Genomic DNA, 20,170 nt, shown 5'->3' with positions numbered 1-20,170 from the left:
GCTTGTTGTTGAACTGGGATTGTAAAAATACCAGAATCCTTTAAATTATCTCTTGGGAGATAAAAGTGCTATGGTTGAGAATAAAAAGCAAAGACCCTGGGCACTTGTGATTCTTTAGGACTGGCAAGTATGGTAGGTAGTTGGTGTCTTTCACAGTTCTGGAGGAAGTTCATGGCACAGCTGTGAAGGGTGGTGATGAGCACAGGTTTGCTTCACTGGGCATCATGGTGGCAGTACAGCAAACAGTGAAAGAATACAGCTGTTCTTAGAGATTACAGCCCACCATCGAGCATCCTTTCTTTCTGTAGAAAGGATCTAAAATTATCATTATACAGGAAAATATATTATTGTATAAATGTAGAGGAAAAAGTAATTTTAGGTAAGCTGATATTTAAAATCAAGTAAGACTACTACTTTCCAAAAATAAGCAGTGGGGCTACATAAAAACAAAAAGCTTCTGCAGAGTAAAGGAAACTATTATTAAAACAAAAAGGCATCCTACCGAATGAATGGGGATATTTACTCATCATATATTCAGCAAGCAATTAATATCCAAGATAATAACAAAAAATATCAAAACAAATAAATAAATAAGCCCATCAAAAAATGAGAAGATCTAAATAGATACTTCTCCAAGAAGACTTATAGATGGCCAACAGGTACATGAAAAAAATGCTCATCATTATTCATTATGAGGAAAATGCAAATCAAAACCACAATGAACTACTACCTTAAACCTGTGAAAATAGCTATTGTCCAAAAGGTAAGAAACAAGTGTTTAGAAGAGCATGGGGAAAAAGAAATATTCATGTATGTTGGTGTGAAAGTCAATTGGGGCAGCTTCTATGTAAAACAGTATGACGGGTTCTCAAAAAATTTTTAAAGATATGGGACTCCCTGGTGGCGCAAGGGGTCAGGACACAACTTATGAGGCTGGCCACAGCCACTGCAGCACGAGTTCAATCCCCAGCCAGGGAGCTACCCACATGGTGCAGCTGACCTCTCCTGACTCACCCGCTGCTCCCCTCAGCAGTGTGTTTCAGTCAATCTGCCTGTTCTGCTCCCCACTCTGTCTCTGGTGAATCCGCTTACTGCCCGCACCTCTGGCCCATACCCCCGTTCTTGTGTGCATAAATAATCTTTAAAAAAATAGATCTAGCATATGATCCATAGCAATTATTTTCTAGATATCTAGCTGAATAATATAAAAACACTAGTTTAAAAAAAGATAAGCACCCCTGTGTTCATAGCAGCTTTATTTACAAGTCAAAATATTTAAACAACCTAGATGCCCATCAATGTATAATTGGATGAAGAAGATGTGATGTATCTGTGTGTGTGTGCGTGTGTGTGTATATATGTATGTTTGTGTGTGATCTATCAATCTATCTATATAAATACCCACACAATATAATACTTCTCATATAAAAATGATGAAATCTTTCTATTTGAAACATGGAAAGAAGAAAAATACTGGATGATTTCACTCATATATGGGCCACAAGGAGGCAGAGCAAATGGAAAGACAAAACCAAAACAAACTTGTATTCTGATACCATAAATGAGGTTACCAGAGAGGGAAAGAATTAGAAGCAAAGGGCAGAGGAAGTCCAGTGAATTGTGGTGGAGGATTATTTGGTGATGGATTTTGTGTAGCAACATACATTTGAAGAAGCAGTGTGAACTATCCTCCTAAAACATACACTATATTACAAACCAATAATAACCGAAAATTAAAAAAGCATTTACAGGTATAAAAAAAAGACTATTGCTTTCATTGTTTCCAATAAAATTACAGTAGCCTCTGTTCAAATGTTTGTTTTTAACATATATATACTACTTAAAATTAGTTACTTCATAATTTATGATATAATAAAATGACTTCTCCTTGGTCCTTAATTTCTAAAGGAAATAGCACATATAAGAATTTAAAGAAAACATTGATTATAAGTTGTCATTATCTTTACTGTTAAGACTATATTTTAATACAATAATGAGTTAATAATTACAAAATTATTTCTTTGCTCAAGTATAAATCTTAAGTAGAAAGTAATTTCTCTAATCTGATTATTTGATATTTTCTTTTTATCAATTTTATAAATAATTTTTGGCATACATTACAGTATGTCATTATGAAGATACTTGAATATTCCTTTGATGCTTTCCATGTGTTTAACATAATATTGTGGTCTCAATCTATGAAGAAGTTACTTTTTAACCTTGTCTACTATGGAATTTCTGTTTGGTGATGATGATAACAGCATGATGTACGAAATCTGAGCTCATATTATATGTAAGTCAGTATTTCAAGTAGTTTATATAGAGTTGTTATATGGATTAAATAAGATAGCTTATGAGGTAAGCATCATAATCTTCATTTCTATACAGGCAAGGGCACTGAAGCTTGATGATCTGAAGTAACTTGCCCAGGTTAATAAGTGACTGCAATCAGAGTTGCATTCTGACTGGTCTGACCAATTCTATATTCTTCTGTGGGGGAAAAAAAGATAAAATGAGAGCATCTTTGATTGAAATTAGATATGTTAGTGTGGTATCCCTCAAACCTTTGGGACATCAGTTCAATAATCTGAACTAAGATATCTGTTCAGGCCTTTCATTCTGTAAATAAAGGTAATGCTGAATAGACCAAGTGACTGCCAAGTGCGTTTCTCAAATATCAGTAAACAGTTAAGACCAGAATCTCATTAGTGCAGATCAAGTGTTATTTCTGCTATATAATTCTCCCTAAGATGTAATCTCACCCTAATGCAACTTGCATGTGTTAGGTACAACACATTTATAAATTCAAATTCTATCAAATGTTTGTCCACTTAAACTAATAAACACCAAGATCATTACTTTCTATACCTTGAGGTAACTTGGACACTTATTAAAGCCAGAAATGAACAACTGGCTGGGACGTCATCTAGCTCCAGAATATCAACTCTTTTACTTGTTCTTTTTAGCTCAGTAGTTGGTTTGAAGAAGTCCTTGTCTTAGACCCTCAGAGCTCTGGGAGAGGAAGAGTGGAGAGCATATAAAGAAGCAAGATGTTACCAGTTAGTTTGGGGTCTAGAATCAGTTGTTTATGAACTGTAAATTGGACTGACAGGCAGAAATTTCCTGAGGAATGAGCCTGGAACTTGACAACACAGAGAACCTTCAGTACTTGAAGAGCTGAATGAATCCTTTTCTTTCAACATCAAACTGATGTGATGTCTACTTACCTCTCCATTTTGGATTCAGATTGTGTTCTCAGAGTCAACTTCACTCAGTAACCATATCTTATTCAATAAACATTTCAGATTCTTACACAACACACTGGGTGATCAGATATGTGTTGCTACTAGTTCAGGAATTTCTGCTGTTAAAGTCATTCTCCATACCTGGCAGAATGGGGCCGACTCAAGAACCCATTGCTTTTACACATTTTAAGAATATGGTCATCACTTAACTTGCTCTCAGAACTTTCTGTAAATGATTATGCATACATTGATATGTATGTATATATTTATGTATGTGATATGTATTATATCAAGGTTTGGTTAACAGTTTGGTTGGGATATTGGCTAATGATGTTTGAGTGTATTTAAGGAGGTTTGGTTAACAGTTTGGTGGGGATATTGGTTAATGACGCCTGAGTGTATTTAAAAATATTTATGATAGATTGTTGTACTCATTTCTGAAACAATTCTTTTTCTGTAAGTAGGAGTATAATGCGAAAGTAAACACATTCTATTTAGGGTGACTGTTTTTGTTATGTGGGGCTTGGTGTTCCCTCTTAACTATTTGAGGAATACTGAGGATATAAAAGATTAAAGGTTATAAATCAGCTGTTGTAAAGGGGGAATGATTGAATGAAGGGTAATTGGTGACCTGATTTTTTAAAATTTGTATTTAATATTGACCTTTCTGATTAGAAGACACACACATACAAACCTTTACACACAGACTTTTTAATGGTGGGATTTCAAACTACAGTGAAGATAGTAGCAGGTTTTTAGGAACTGGCTACTCTGGCATTTTTACTACATGATGAAGAAAACTCTATAGTAACCTAAAAAAGGTCTATTTAAAAGAAGAGATAATTAAATCACCTTGGTTTTCTTATGACAGTGACTAGGAGTAGTCCACTTTAGTGGTTCATTTTTAAAAAAGCGTGAAAATTTGTTCTTTACTAAGAGAGAACATAGTGCTCGCTTCGGCAGCACATATACTAAGAGAGAACATATTAGATATAGAAAAGAGAGACACAAGATATTACTGTATGTATTAGTAAGATTTTCATGTTGAATCATTTGTTTTGTTTTTTGCTTCAAAAGATAAAATATTTTCATTTACTTGATGTTATTTGAGTACCTAGTATGCAAAACATTGCTTATGGCTGCATTATATATAACACTTCAAATCTACAAAATAACTACTTAAGGTAGAAATTATTGGCACTTCTTACCAGAAAGCTGAAATTCAGATAATTCTACATAAAGTGATGTTCCAAAGGTCATCTTAGAAATGGCATGGTGGCGATCCAAACCCCAGTGCCTTTGCCTCAAAGGTCACACACATTTCACTGGACCACAATGGCCTCTAAGGACAAAAGGAATCCAAAGAATACAATTTCAAGAATAGGTTATATTTCTAACTACTGATTAGCAGCAAAATGATAAAGTATAAGAAAGCTTTAAAGGACCATTCTTTATTTTGACACACATTGCTTGGAACCTATTGTGTCCTTGTGAATCTTTGCAACTTACCATGTGGCAGCTTAAAACAAAGCAGTCCTTTGTGCACATAATATATCATTATTAAATAAGTTAAAAGTAAATTTTTATAATGTCACCCAAAGCAGGCTCAATTTGTCTGCATGAAAGTTTTAACAATACAATAAGTAAAATATGCTGAGGATCCATCAAAATATTAAAAAAATGTATTGGACATAGAGTTTAACTAGGTGTCTTATATTTCTTTTGTTTAATTTTTTATTTATGTATTGCACAGAAGATCTGGGGTATAGGCCAGAGGTATGGGGGTGATGGGAGGAGTGTAAGAGGATTCACCAGAGAAAGACTGGCGAGCAGAACAGGCAGATCCACTGAAATATACTGCTAAGGGGAGCAGCAGGTGAGGCAGGAAAGTTCTGCTGCACCATGTGCATTAGCTCCCTGGCCAGGGATGGAACACAGTGATAGTGCTGAGACTTAACCCGTATGCCACCAGGGAGGTCCCTAGGTGTCTTATATTTCAATGGTAAGTTTTTCCCCTTATGTAAATTAAATTTTCTTTAACTTTGGAAGAAAATAAAAGTTTAAAAAACATTTTTATCATTATAAATAACTGTCAAAAGATCAATGATGTTCTATAATTTAAAAGGAATATTTTTAACAGATATAAATGGAAATATCAAGTCATTTCCTTGACTTTGGCTTGCTCATTGTTACCACTAGATGTATAAAGTTCCTCAAAATATTAAAAATACACCTCCATATGACTGAGCAATTCCATTCCTAGGTGACTACCAAAAAAATGTAAAAACACTAATTCACAGGGATACATGCATTCCTACGTTCATTGAAGCGCTATTTAAAATAGCCAAGTTATGGAAACAACCAAAGTGCCCAATGACAGAAGAGTAGATTAAGAACATGTATGAAAAAAAAAGAACATGTGTTATACATACACACTGGAATACTACTCACCTATATAAAAAAAAAAGATGAAGTCTTGCCATTTGTGACAACATAGAATTAGTGGGGTTATGCTAAATGAAATAAGTGAGGAGAAAGATAAATACCATATGGTTTCACTAATATGTGGAACATATAGCAATAAAACAAAGGAACTGACAAAACTAAACCAAAAACAAAAACCCACCCTAGAAATCTGACTACAGAATTGAGACTATGAGGGTAGAAACAAAAACCTTTACCAATGGTCTGTGGTAAAGGACTTTGAGTGTTTTGGTGATATGGTAAAATACATATGAGGAGGTGTGAACCTATTCTAAATTGCATACAGTGTTGTAAACCAATGTTAGCTCATTAAAAATAAAATATCCTACAAAAATATTTTGATGACCTCATATATTATTACCCTACAGAGCAAGCTTTTTACAAATAACTCCAACTTTAGATATAATTCTCTCTGTCTCTGGTGAATCCTTTCATCCTCCTGCACCTCTGGCCTGTACCCCAGCTATTGCATAAATAAAAAAAAAATACAGTGTGCATATGATAGAAGACAAAAATAAATAGAAATACATTCCTTGATCATGGACTGGAAAAATTAACACTGTCAAAATGGTCATTTCCCCCCAAGCAATACACAGATCCAATAAAGTTCCTATCAAAGTTTCAATGATATTCTTCATATAAATTAAACAAACATTACTGATATTTGTATAGAATGACAAAAAGACCAAACACACACAAATAGCCAAAGTAATCCTGACAAAAAGGAGGAATAACAGAAGTGTCATACTCTGACTTACCACAAAAGTGTGTATGTGTGTATTTGCAAGTATATATGACAGTAATTCTCTGTGTGAATTCAATTTGAGATTTGGTATCACCTTTTAATATATTATCATATATCTACATTTAGTATTTAGCCCCTCTTTTTCATAACTTTAAAAACGTGGAGAATTAAGCTTCTTATATACCACATTTGAGGGCATTCTCCATTGAGGCCAAATTAGGGGGAAAATGGCAATAGTTTTGAGGATGTCACATGGTTGGTTTAAAATTTTGTAGGTTTTTTTTTCCTTCAGTTTTAGTGTGGCTTATCTGAATATAATATGGAATATTTGAATGAAGAAAATCCATACATGGAAAAATCATCTAGAATTGATGATTTTTAATGGGTTAATGAAACCCTTCCTTCTGTTTATGTTTAATTATATTGAGGGGGAAAAGAATGTTCATTAACAGAGGAAATGAGATATGAAAAGATTCCGGGGATGGGTTTTTTTTTTTTTTTACAAATTATAATAGACATTCTCTGAGTGTTAGAAAATAGTTAAAAGTCATAACAATTTCTTGAGTGAAATGACAGCTTATTTTAAAAAATACTTTGTATGTATACACTGTTTAGCCTAGTCATCCTATTCCTTGACATTTTCAGGAGAAAACTAAATACATTTTGGGAGAAATGCAAATGAAGATGTTCCTTGAAGATATTATTTATGATAGTGGAAAAACTGGAAGCAATCAAAATAACTATTACTGTGGTATAACTAAATAAATCATAGTATATCAGTAAAAGAAAACATGGTACATGCACTAAAAAGTATAATGTCTATCTTCTATATTCATTATCTTAGAAAGATTTTCCTGATGTTGTTAATTTTAAAAAAGCTTATGTGATAGCATGTTTAGAATTATTTAATTTTAAAGAAATATGTATTTGTATGTACAAACAAATGAAGATAAACCCATTATATTGATGGGGTTTGCCTTTGAGTATTACATATTTTATCTTTTTTTAGAATTTTTTTGAATTTTCTTCAGTTATTATATATTATCTTAGTTTATTTAACTTGATAAAAATAGTTTTAATCAAGCTGGGAAGAGAATAAAACCACTAAATTTGTCTTGTTAATTTACTTTTGAAACTTAAGATAATGGTTAATTTCCCAGCTACAATAGTAAGAGAGCAAAGAAATGTGTATTAGTAGTATTTTTTCATTAGAAAAATCGCTACTAATTTAGTAGTAAGCAATGTAAACCAAACATTAATTAGGAAAATATACTAAAAAGTCAAAATCTTAAGTGAGCTTGAAAAATTTGACTTACAATTCAGTACTGTGTTTCTATATATTGTGTACTCATTCTGTGTAAGACACCATGTGGTATTTTAACTTCTCAATTCATAACAAATGTTTCAATTAGAGTGAGATTCTGGCTTACTTTTTAATAGGATTTGAGTGCCTGATATAGTTTAACTTCACCTCTGTAAATATTGTCTTTCAATAATCCAGTCCTACAAATTTATTTCTTTTATTAAACCTCTTTCAAGTTCTTTTTTTTTTTTAAGATTTATTTACTTATTTATACAAGCACTGGGTAGAATCAGAAGTGCAGGAGGGTGACAGAATTCACCAGAGCGGGGAACAGAACAGGCAGACTGATGAAATACACTGCTGAGGGGAGCAGTGGGCATAGCAGGAGAGGTCTGTGTGCCACGTGGGACCCTCTCCAGCGGCCGGGGATTGAACCGGCGCTGCAGAGGCTGCAGGCAGCTTTGCAGCCCAGAGCTCAACTGCTGCGCCACCGGGGAGGCCCCTTTCTAGTTCTTTATAATGCACTATTCATTTTGTGACAGGAGTTCAGTATTCAAGGATTGTTCTCTCATATATTTCTGTATTTAACCATATTCTTCTGATATGAAAACAATCCTGAATGAAATTCTGCTCTGAAACAGTTCACTTGGTTTTCTTTATGATCACAACTATTTTAAACATGGGACAAGTAAATAATCCCTTTCTGTCATCCATCTATTACATGTAAAGGTGAAACATTCCTTTTATCACTTTACCTGTTGGTGAGAGTAGAATACTGTCTTAAGGGTACTTAAATAATTTCATCGGAATTTGTCTCTTGGATTAATTAACTCAAAGTTTTCTTTTGGACAATTCAGAACTATATTGAATAAAAAGGGAAAGAACAGGATCTATGTTTAATACAGTACTTTCGCTCATCCTACCCAGTATATTTTAGTAGTCTCATCAAATTCAAATAAAATTAAACATTCCATTACTAGTTTTTAGACAATTTATATTAATTTAATTAAAGCAAAGTGTCAAAAGCAGCAATCAGCAAGTTATATAAACACTAATAAAGTTCAACTTGATTAGAAGTATGTGTACTTATAGCTTTTGATTTAAACATGGAGTTTATTTCACTTCTTAACAGTGTTTACTTATCTGGTGCAAGGGGAAAATGATACCTACTTCACAAAACAAATTTAAGGATTAAATGGGCGAATAGAGATAAGTGGCTTAATCCAGTTCCTGGCATATACTGCATGCTCAATATATAGCAGCATTTATCAGTGTTTTGTTTAGGTTTCTTCAGAGATGTGGTAAATTTTAATTTTTCAAAATTTAGACTCAAAGACAGAGTGATTAAATCTACTTAATTTTTTCTTAGTATGTTTTCTCCTAGACCCATATTTGTCAATATTATAAATTTAAGCATTGTTGTACATTACTTGTGAAATACACAAAGTTTATAATTTGCTCCATTTTTAGAACCTAATCAACATTTCTCTGCTGTGTGCACTTAGATTAAGCTTATATATTCTGTGACCACCAAGGAAGGTAATCTCTTTTCATTTTTCTATGATCTGGGCCTAGAATGATTTAGTTCAACACATTTGAGTATCAACCGTATATGAAGTGGTAACATGGATATTACTAGTAAAACCATGGGAATTGCCTTTTGGATGTTCAGGTATATACAAACTCATTTCAGTAATTTATTAAGAGTTAAGACTATCTGATATTGTATACACACACACACACACACACAGTGGGAAATGGAATATTACTCAGCAATAGAAAAGATAAACTCATGTCATTTGCAGCAACATAGGTGGAGTTGTAAGAGACATGCTACACGAAATAACTCAGAAGGAGAAAGATAAATACTAGATGGTGTCACTAGTAAGTAGAAAATAGAGGAAACAAACTAAGAACCAGAGAAAGACAACCTTAAAAGCCAGTCCATGAAAACTGACTAAAGAACTGAAGCACTGAAAGTGGTGTGAGGGGAAGAGCAGGAGCTAAGAGGGAAGCAAACACAATGGACTAAGATTGTGACTATGGACAATTTGGTGGTGGGTACCCAACAGTGGTGATATCTGGTGGTGAGAATTCTAATGTTATCACAATTAAAAAATAAACTAATTAATAAAACAACAACAAAATTTTGCAACACGAAAAAAAAAAAGACTACCTGAATTATTTCACTAAGCATAATACCTTTTAGATAAGTGAGAGAAAACCAAACTCTACATGACTTCACTCATATGTGGTGTATGAACTAAATGATGCACTAAGTAAAACTCAAAATTTTAGACTATAAAACTGATCAGTGGTCAACGAGAAGGGTTTACCCAGGTAAATCAGGGTAGAACTGGACTTTTATTGGTAAATTTAATAATTATATACACATGTTGATTTTTAATGTTGCACATCTGAAACTTCCATATTGTTATAATACAGTTGTTACTTCAATTAAAAAACAAGTATTAAGACCAACGCATACATAAAATACTAGGGAGGTAGTATGCCAGAGAAGTACCTAATCCAGGAAATGAATTCAGTCCTAATAACTCCTCAGAAGGAAGAATAATTGGGCCTCCTTGGTGGTGCAACGGGTTAAGACGCAACCTATGAAGCTAACAGCAGCCACCGCAGCGGGAGTTCGATCCCAGGCCAGGGAGCAACCCACATGGAGCAGCAGACCTCTCCTGACTTGCCCGCTGCTCCCCTCAGCAGTGTATTTCAGTCAATCTGCCTGCTCTGTTCCCTACTCTGTCTCTGGTGTATCCTCTCACCGCCCGCACCTCTGACCTGTACCCCCGTTCTTGTATGCATAAATAAATAAATATTTTAAAAAAGAAGGTGGAATAATTATATTCAGAATTATCCCTTTGACTTATCACCAAACCCTCAGTCATCAGTAAAGATTCGCTTATGATCATAATTTCCTGAAGGTTATGCAAAACAGCCTAATGTATTTTTAGCTTCTTTCGGTTGCTAACTCATATAGATACATTGTGACTCGCAAGTCATTTCTTTTGATAATATCAACTGAAGATGTCATGCCTACCAATTGCAGATCAGTCTCAGAATTTTTCTTTTGTACATACATTGTGCCATGAAATTTATAATTAATAGTAGTAAATTTTTTTAGGTAGCTGAAATAATCTATGCTAATCTTTCTCTTTCTTTCTTTTTTTCTCTCTTCTTTTTTTATATTTTTATATTCCCCATACAATTGCAACTCCGATTTTGACCCCAATCCCTCTAATCTTTCTTTATTTTTAAGTGAATATACAAACTAAAAACAACAATAAAGGGTTTTGTATAGCATTTTTGCTTAATACCTTTCTATTAAATTAACATGATAGGTAGTGTTTAAGAACAAAGGCTTGTGCAAGAGTGAGAAACAACCTAACAACCAATACGTACCATGATCAAATGGGATTAATTCCAGGGATGCCAAGATGGTTTTATGTATGTAAATTAATGAATATAACATACCATATCAACAAAAGTAAAGATAAAAATCATATGATAATATCAATAGCCACAGAGAAAGCATTTGATAAGAGTTAGTACCCACTAATGATGAAAACTCTAGCTAAGATGGGCATAGAAGGAACCTACCTCAATGTAATAAAGACCATATATCACAAACCAACAGACAATGTAATACTCAATGGTGAAAAATTGGAAGCTTTGTCCATTAAGATCTGGCACAAGGGCCTCCCTGGTGGCGCAAGGGGTTAAGCATCACACTATGAAGCAATCCGCAGCCTCTGCAGCACGAGTTCGATCCCAGGCCGGCCAGGGAGATACCCACATGCCAAGGCAGTCCTCTCCTGTCTTGCCCACTGCTCCCCTCAGTAGTGTATTTCAGTCAGTCTGCCTGTTCTGTTCCCCACTCTGTCTCTGGTGGATCCTCTCACCCCCACATCTCTGAAGTGTACCCCAGCTCTTGTATGCATAAATAAATAAATCTTTAAAAAAAAAGATCTGGCACAAGACAAGGATGCCCATTATCACCATTTCTGTTTAATTTAGTACTAGAAGTTTTGGTTAGAGATATTAAACAGGAAATAAAAGGAATCAAAATGGAACTGAATCAAAAGTCCAAAAATAAATCCATGCATAAACCAATTACTAATTTATGATAAAACATTCATGACCATAAAAAGGGGAAAAGCCAGTCTCTTTAATAAGTGGTGCTGAGGAAACTGGAAAGCCACACACAGAAAAGAATGTTAGATTATTTGCTAACACCATTCGTAAAAAATAAATTACAAATGAATTAAAGATTTAGATATAAGACCTGCAATGATTAACCACATAGAAGGAAACATTAATGATACTTTCCATGATGTAAACAATAAAGATATTTTTGAAGACTCAACTCCTATGACAAGGGAATTAAAAGCAAAAGTAAACAATTAGAATTATCACAAGTTATAAAACTTTTATATAGAGAAATAAAATGAGATGATTAAATAAACACCCTATTAAATCAAGAAAATATTTACACAATATAACTGATAAGGGATTTGTATCTAAGATATATAAAATGCTCATAAATTCAATAAGAAAAAAACCAACTAACAAATGAGTAGCAGATATGAACAGACTATTCATTATAGAAGATATCCAGAAAGACCGAAAAGACATATGTGAAAATGTTCATTGTTACTTCTAATAAAAGAGATACAGTTTAAAACTACAATGAGATACCACTTCACCCCTGTAAGAATGGCACATATTAAAAATACTCCCAACAAGTGCTAGAGACTTTGTGGAGAAAAAGGAACCCTGTTCCTTTTTACACTGTTTAGTGGGGATGTGAAGTGACACTGTTAGTGCGGATGTGATATGACAAGACACTGTTGTGGAAAGCAACCTGGATTTATCTTAAAAAATTAAAAATGGAAATGCTGTATGACCCAGCAATCACACTTTTGGGCATATAGCCACAGAATATGAAACTATCAACAAAACCCCCATATTTTCCACAGTATTCACAACAGCATTATTTATAATAGCTAAGACATGAAAGCAGACTAAAATCTTCTTCATTAAACAAATGGATCAAGAAGCTGTGGTACATACAAAACATGGAATATTATTCTGCCATCAGAAAGGATGAAATATAGCTATTTTCAATAAAAATTGAGGGAATTTGAGAGAATTATGTGCAGCAAAATAAGTCAGAACAATAAAAACAAATAATGGACATTCACATACCACAACAGAAAACACTTTTAAAAACTAGTATACTTTACTGAATGTCCTAAGTGCTCTGAAGTTAAGAGGGAGGGAAAGCGAAAGGAGAATAACACAAGTGATGGGGATAGGGAGGAAATTTTACAGAATAGGGACAATAGAGGATCAGTAAGGTGATTGCATCATAGTTGACAAAGGTACCACAAGGAAGAGACCCCAGGGGTTGCGTATGAATAGAGGAATATAATCTCTTCTTCCCAAGTATATGACACCTAAGCTAAGACCTAGTGAAGAGGTGATTGTTAGTAGGTTTAAAGATTCAAAGGACATTCAAGATATAGAGCAGCAAGGCCAGAGATCACAGAGGGACAAGTAAATCACTAGGACTAAGTAAAAGAGAAAGGACTGGTGCAGATAATGTCTTTGTATAATTACAAGGATTGTGGCTAAAGTATTTAAGTTGAGGATCAGCATGACTATAATTGTCCTTCAGAAAGAACATCTATCTAGTGGCAGTTGGGAAGTTAATTGGAGGAAAATGAGACTAGAGGATGAAATAAATTAAGAGTTTTGTAGCAACAGTCCTGGCTGTAGCTTGGACTTCTGGAGGAAAATTTAAGGGGCAGAATTAGAATATTTGAAGATACATTCAATCTGATGTAGAGGATCCTAATATTACCTCAATTAAAAGAAAAACTAATTAAAAAAAGATTCAAAGTGGGAAGTGAGCATGTAGAGAGAATCAGGATGACTTTTAGATTTCTCATTCCCTTTTATACTAAATTATATTTGGCATCTCAATTGTGAAATTTAATTAATACATTAATTACCCTTTTTGTTCTTTTTACAAAGTAATGATAATGCTGATATGTTTAAGATATTGTTCCTTGGATAGTGTAACAGTCATAAAAGTAAACAATAGGTAGGGCATTGCGATCTGGTCAATAAATTTCTGTTTTCAAAACGTCATTTTATCCAGTTTGTGTCATAATCAAACTATTCTATTGTCATTGTTACAATTTTGATTCTGTTCTATAAATAATGTAACTGGGGAAACAGCCATAGGTAATATATTAGAAATAGCATGATGAGTTTATCACAGAATAAAGAAGGAAGAGGAAGGGGAAGAAGAAAAAGAACATTCTTATTCTGGATTGGGAATCAGGAAAGCAGATACTGTTGGCTCTTAGATTTTTTAAAAATGCAAGGAATAAATGTTGTTCCAGGAGTTTTAGGGAAAATGAAGTTGCTTCTTGCTGCTTCTAGGTAGTTGTATTGTGATGAGTGCCTTCTCTCTGTTTAGTGTTTTGATAGATTCATCATAGAGTATAAATTACTTTTTGTTCCTACATTTAATTCTGCCCAAGAAGCACTAGAAATAATCAAGGATGAAGAAAGGACCTTTTAACTAATTTAAGTTTTTTTTTTAAAGATATATTTATTTATACAAGCACTGGGTACAGTCAGAAGCACGGGAAGGGTGAGAGAATTCACCAGAGCCAGAGCGGGGAACAGAACAGGCAGACTGATGAAATACACCGCTGAGGAGAGCAGTGGGCACAGCAGGAGAGGTCTGTTGCACCATATGGGACCCTCGCAGGTGGCTGGGGATCGAACCAGCGCTGTAGAGGCTGCGGGCAGCTTCACAGCCCAGCGCTCAACCACTGCACCACCAAGGGAGGCCCAGAACCAAGTCATTTTTAATCGCAACATGCAAATCTATTTGAGGCAACTTCCTAGTAATCCCCAGCCATGCTATATTATATTAAATTGCACTATAAAATAGTTGGTTGAAGTTTAAGCTCTCACACATATTAATTCTAATAATCATTACTGTAAAAGATAAAATATTAAAGTTTTGTTGAGTTTTCTGAATGCAGTGCTTTCAAGGTTGCAAATAAACTTCTGTTTTGTGTTTTGGCACTCAAAATACTGTTCTAGATGCTTCATGAATATTGTCACCTAATTTTCATCCCAACTCATAAGGAGCACTGTTATATGCTGTTTCAGATAAGAAAATTAAATTCAGAAAATTTAAGTAACTGGCTCAAGTTTATATGGCAAATGGGTACATGTGAGAGCCAAGTTTCTAAATCTAATCACTCATACTGACTGCAGGAATTATATGCACTATACTCCACCTTTTAATAATGAGCTGGGGGGCCTCTCTGGTGGCGCAAGGGGTTAAGCACAGCACTGCAAAGCTATCCACAGCCCCCGCAGCAGGAGTTAGATCCCTGGCAAGCCAGGGAGCTACCCACATGGCAGCAACCTCTACTATCTTGCCCACTGCTCCCCTCAGTAGTGTATTTCAGTCAGTCTGCCTGTTCTGTTCCCCACTCTGTCTCTGGTGAATCCTCTCAGTCCCTGCACCTCTGGCCTATACCCCAGTTCTTGTATGCATAAATAAATCTTTAAAAATAAAAGAATGAGCTGGTTTGAAAGCATCTGTGTACAATAAAGAAAAGGGAATGTATGGTTATAGAGATTGTCTTTATTCCTTTTAGACGACTGTGCACTCAAACATTTTTCCAGCTGCATTCCATAATACTTTTTTCACAGGTTGGAAAATCCTGGATTTGTGTGTTTGGACTTTTTTTTTTTTTTCTGATTTGCTCTTCCATCCTCCATCTTTTCCTTCCTTCCTTCGCCTTTATTTTCTCCTCCTCCGCTCCTCTTTTCCTGAGCCCCTCCTCTCCCTCCTCTTCTCCACTAGTTGTCTTTTTCCTCCTCGTACTCTCCTCCCTGCTCAACTTCTAGATTTAAGAACCAAATAGACTTCATTTCAAATCCTAGTGCTGTCATTTGCTAACTACATTATTTTGAGAAAACTACTCAACTTTCCTGAGACTGTTTTCCTCTTTTAACAAAGGAATAATAATATCATTGTCAGAATAGTTTCCACTGAAATGATTTTATGTCTTTGAAGTACCTAACCACAGTGGTTTTGTTATTATGATTAAATTTGTTTTCATTGTTCATATTGATACTTTAGGTCATGCTGGAGACTCACTTTCTTTCAATGCTGCTGTCATTGATACATTCACAGTGTATCCTATTGCTTTGTCATCTGTTAGACCTGGTGAAATAATTTGCTTATAAAACCTTTTGAGAAACTGTTATTTTATGCACCATCTGTGAATGTCCAAACTGCACAAGAATCCACTGGGACATGGTGACATTTTGCCCCTTGGAACCCTGGAGTTATTTGTATGGCTATTGTTTGGTGTTTATTTTTACATCTTTCTATAACATTTTCAAATATTGTGGAATTGAATGTCAACAATAGTTTCTGTCTTTCAGTCAGTATTCCAGATGTCTTGATTTGTTTTCTTAGTTTATTGTTAGAAAGAACTTGTTTTTAAAATGCACAAGTTCTGTCTTGAGGAATATCATAGTTATTTTTCAGGTGGTCAAGTTTATCAGGAGAGGACTTCTAAGCCAGACTTATGTTTCAAAGAATTTATTATCTTTATGACAAACATAATAATTCTAAAATCTGTCAATACACACACATATTCTCTCTTTCTCTGTCACATCACTGATTTGTTACATGTCAATTATCATATTTGTAATAATTTTATTAAATTGTGTTTATTATGTCTTTTCCACCATACTCAAAACCCAGTAAATTGATCTTTTTTCAGTATCCTTAGGCACAATTCCTTGATTTACAAAAAATTTTGAACTAATGAATGAAACCATCAAAAATGCCAATGTCAATGTTTCATTCTTGAGGATGACATTTTTTAACAAGGTAAAAAAAGCTAGCCCAGATTATTGACTTACTTTATGAAAAGCAATATATGACAATGTGTGCCATATGTGTGATGAGTATATGCACCCACCTCATTTCTCAGAGTTCCAGCAGCAGTTACCAACTGTTTAATCTGAATTTTTAAAAACTAGGTTTATTTTTTAATTAAAAAACTATTTAGGGGCCTCCCTGGTGGCGCAGGCAGTTGAGTGCGGTGCTGTGAAGCTGTCTGCATCCTCTTCAGTGCCGGTTCTATCCCCACCAGCCTCGGAGCAACCCACATGGCGAGTAGATCTCTTCTGTCTCGCCCGCTGCTCCCCTCAGCAGTGTATTTCGTCAGTCTGCCTGTTCTGTTCCCTGCTCTGTCTCTGGTGAATCCTCTCACCCTCCTGTGCATCTGGCCTATACCCTGGTTCTTGTATAAATAAAAATAAATCTTTAAAAAAAAAAACTATTCATGCATGGCTTTTCTTAAAAAAAATCAAAGGGGACTGAGGTGATGGTGCACGGTTGCATTGGTGAAGGAAACTCTATGGGGATTACACCTGAGGAGATTGGTGGAAGCAAATATTGCTTAAAAATGAACAATGATTTAAAAAAAAACTAATAAAAAAAAATCAAACAAAAGTAGTTGCATGAGGACATGAACGTCTGACTGCCCCCATAGATCCTTTGGCTTTATGCCCAGAAGTAATCAATTATTTAATTTGCAGTGACTTACTGGTAAAATTTTCAGACAGTTCACACATTAGCATCTATACATATATAAATAGATTTATGCTTAAATAAATACCACCATTATATTGTATATAAATACATATAATATATATACACATGTGTGCATTTATATTTGTCATTGGTCCCCACTTAAAAATATATATTTTTATGGAACAGCACATGAGGATCTGATTGTTTTAAAACAACTACACAGTATTCCATTGTGTAAGTATAAAACATGTACTTAATCATTATCCTGTTATTGGGCATTATGATTGCTTTCTACCTTTTGATATTTAAAAACAATGCTATAGTAAGTACACATTTAAATATATTGATTGAATGAATTCTTGAAGTAAAACACTGGACCAAAGGGTTTGTGCTTCCTAATAGATAGATCTTATCAAATTTTCTCTAATTCGCTTGCCACAGTTTTTACTCCTAACAGTAGGTGAAAATGCTTTTCCTGTTACTCACCAGTATTGTTTATGATTAATATTTTCAAAGTATTGTTAATCTGATTAATGAAAAAAGACAGATCATTTTTAACCAGTTTTAACTTGCTTTATAAATTATATAAAAAGGCTCAAGATCTTTTCATGTATTTTAAGTTCCTCTTTGTAGCCCATTTTTCTTTTATCTTTTTGGCTTTTCTTATTGATTTGTAAGAATACTTCATTCTGTACAGAAATTGGCTCTTTGTCTGACATATGTTGCAACAATTTTATTTCAATGCTGTTTTGACCTTTAAAAAAAGTTACCATACTTCTTTTCATGCAGAATTTTTAAAAATGCATAGCTATTAATCTTTTCCAATGCTTTAGCCCAGATACCCCACTCTAAATGGTGGTTCTGACCTATTTTTACACTTAGCACAATATAATACTGTCTTTATGTGCAATTATTCACCTAATTTCTGTCTTACTCTCTAGATTGTAAACATCTGAAGACCAGTTCTGTAACTGCCCACGAAATGCCCAACACATGACATGGCACCTTCCTGGTACAAAAAACCTTCTAATAAATGTTCATTGAGTGAAGAAAGGAGGGAATAATAAGTGACAGGATGTAATTCATTCACCTTAGTTAAATATGTGTGTGTACTTTTTTCAGAGTATGTATTTTGGCCCTTGTGGTATATAAATTCATTTTCAAAAAGGAATAAAAGATCCTCAATCCAGCTGATGTCGTACAAATCACTGAAGACTGTATTTGAAATCATTTCAAATTTTCTCTAAGAACTACTGATATTTGTAAGGTTGTCATTTATTTGGTTGTCATTTCTGTTTTACACAGCATCATTTTGTTCATTCAGAAAGCTAAATGCTTACTTGTCAAAAACTTGTGATGAATTTCAGCATTATGTCCTGAAACACTTAACTTAGAACAATGGTGAAAAAATATTTTTCATAAAGATAATCATTATATAATTTTTTTATAAAGAATAGAGTTTTCAAAGCTAAGGACCATGAATAATGTTTACCCTTCTATTGCTTTTTACAAGATATAAGGACACCACTAAATTCTTTCTTTCATCTCTTAGTTAATAGGTATCAGAATTTTGGTGCAAAATTTGAAAGGATGCACTATAGGAATAACAGTTTTGGTTACAGGTACATATAACAAGGTAGATAGAACGAAGGTGCGTAATTTTTATTTGACTGTCAGTAATGGAAGAGTTAATGACTAGAATTAGCTATGATTTTAAATTTCAAGTCAACCCAAATTTGTACTTTATTAAAAAAAAAAACTTCCAGCCTTTCTCTAAACTTGAAAGTTCTTTTTAGTGTGGATTTATATTCAGATGTATGGTGTCTACTACCTTTTAATTATATATTCATTCTCTATCTCTCTCCATCTAGGTTACTAAAAGTTACCATTTATTTTTAGTTTATAGTAAAAGCCTGATATACTTCCAGGTTTGTTTTTGATGTGTGTGCTCAGGTAATTAGGCAAAAGGCTCCTCCTCTCAATCCTGAGGTTCTTTGGAAGTTGAATTCATTCCCATAGAAAAGATTATCTGAGAAATAGTCATAATTCAAAAAGTTTTAAGATTAGTCTCTGTGCCTCCCTGGTGGCGCAGGCTGTTGAGTGCAGTGCTGTGAAGCTGTTCGCAGCCTCTGCAGCACGTGTTCGATCCTGGCCGGCTAGGGAGATACCCACATGGTGCAGCAGACCTCTCCTGATTCACCCGCTGCTCCCCTCAGCAGTGTATTTCTGTCAGTCTGCCTGTTCTGTTCTCCCTTCTGTCTCTGGTGAATCCTGTCTACCCTCCTAAACTCTATGATATAAGAGTTTTATCAGGAGTTAGTGTAAGTTTAATGCTCATTGTTGAAAATCTTTTCAGAGTGATGCTGGCAACTATCAAAATTATTTAGTCCTAAAATTTGAGATTTATGAAAATTGTTTCTATAAATGAGCTTGATGTATGGAAAATTCTGTAAGTCTTTAAAGTAACTGGAAAACTTTATAAATATGTGGTCCACATTGCATGGAGAATTTCCCCCCCATTTTTATTGATGTATAATTGACAAATAAAATTGTAAGATATTTCAAGTATACATTCTGATGACTTGATGTACTTACACATTGTGAAAAGATTAACCTCATCTAGTTAATTAGCACATTTATCACCTCACATAATTACATTTTGTGTGAGAACATTTAAGTTCTGTGCTCTTAACAAATTTCAACTATTTTAATACAGTGTTAGCAAC

General features: G+C 34.2%; 1 protein-coding gene and 1 long non-coding RNA gene across 2 annotated transcripts in view; one reads left to right on the top strand and one right to left on the bottom strand.

Moving 5' to 3' along the window:
• LOC129145637 (uncharacterized) overlaps window positions 1-4,583 on the bottom strand; it is a 64,917-nt gene extending 60,334 nt beyond the window's left edge. Inside the window, exon 1 of the long non-coding RNA XR_008551483.1 lies at window positions 4,454-4,583. This is a non-coding gene — a long non-coding RNA (uncharacterized LOC129145637). The remainder of the gene's footprint in view (window positions 1-4,453) is intronic.
• CHSY3 (chondroitin sulfate synthase 3) overlaps window positions 1-20,170 on the top strand; it is a 226,857-nt gene that overhangs the window by 63,590 nt on the left and 143,097 nt on the right. The gene's annotated exons all lie outside the window — the stretch shown is intronic.

This window comes from Talpa occidentalis, unplaced genomic scaffold, assembly GCF_014898055.3.
Source record: "Talpa occidentalis isolate TD23 unplaced genomic scaffold, MPIMG_talOcc4v2.1 talOcc4.13, whole genome shotgun sequence".
Classification (NCBI taxonomy): Eukaryota; Metazoa; Chordata; class Mammalia; order Eulipotyphla; family Talpidae; genus Talpa; species Talpa occidentalis.
Note: the sequence above shows the minus strand (reverse complement) of the source record. Positions and strands in the feature narration are given on the sequence as shown.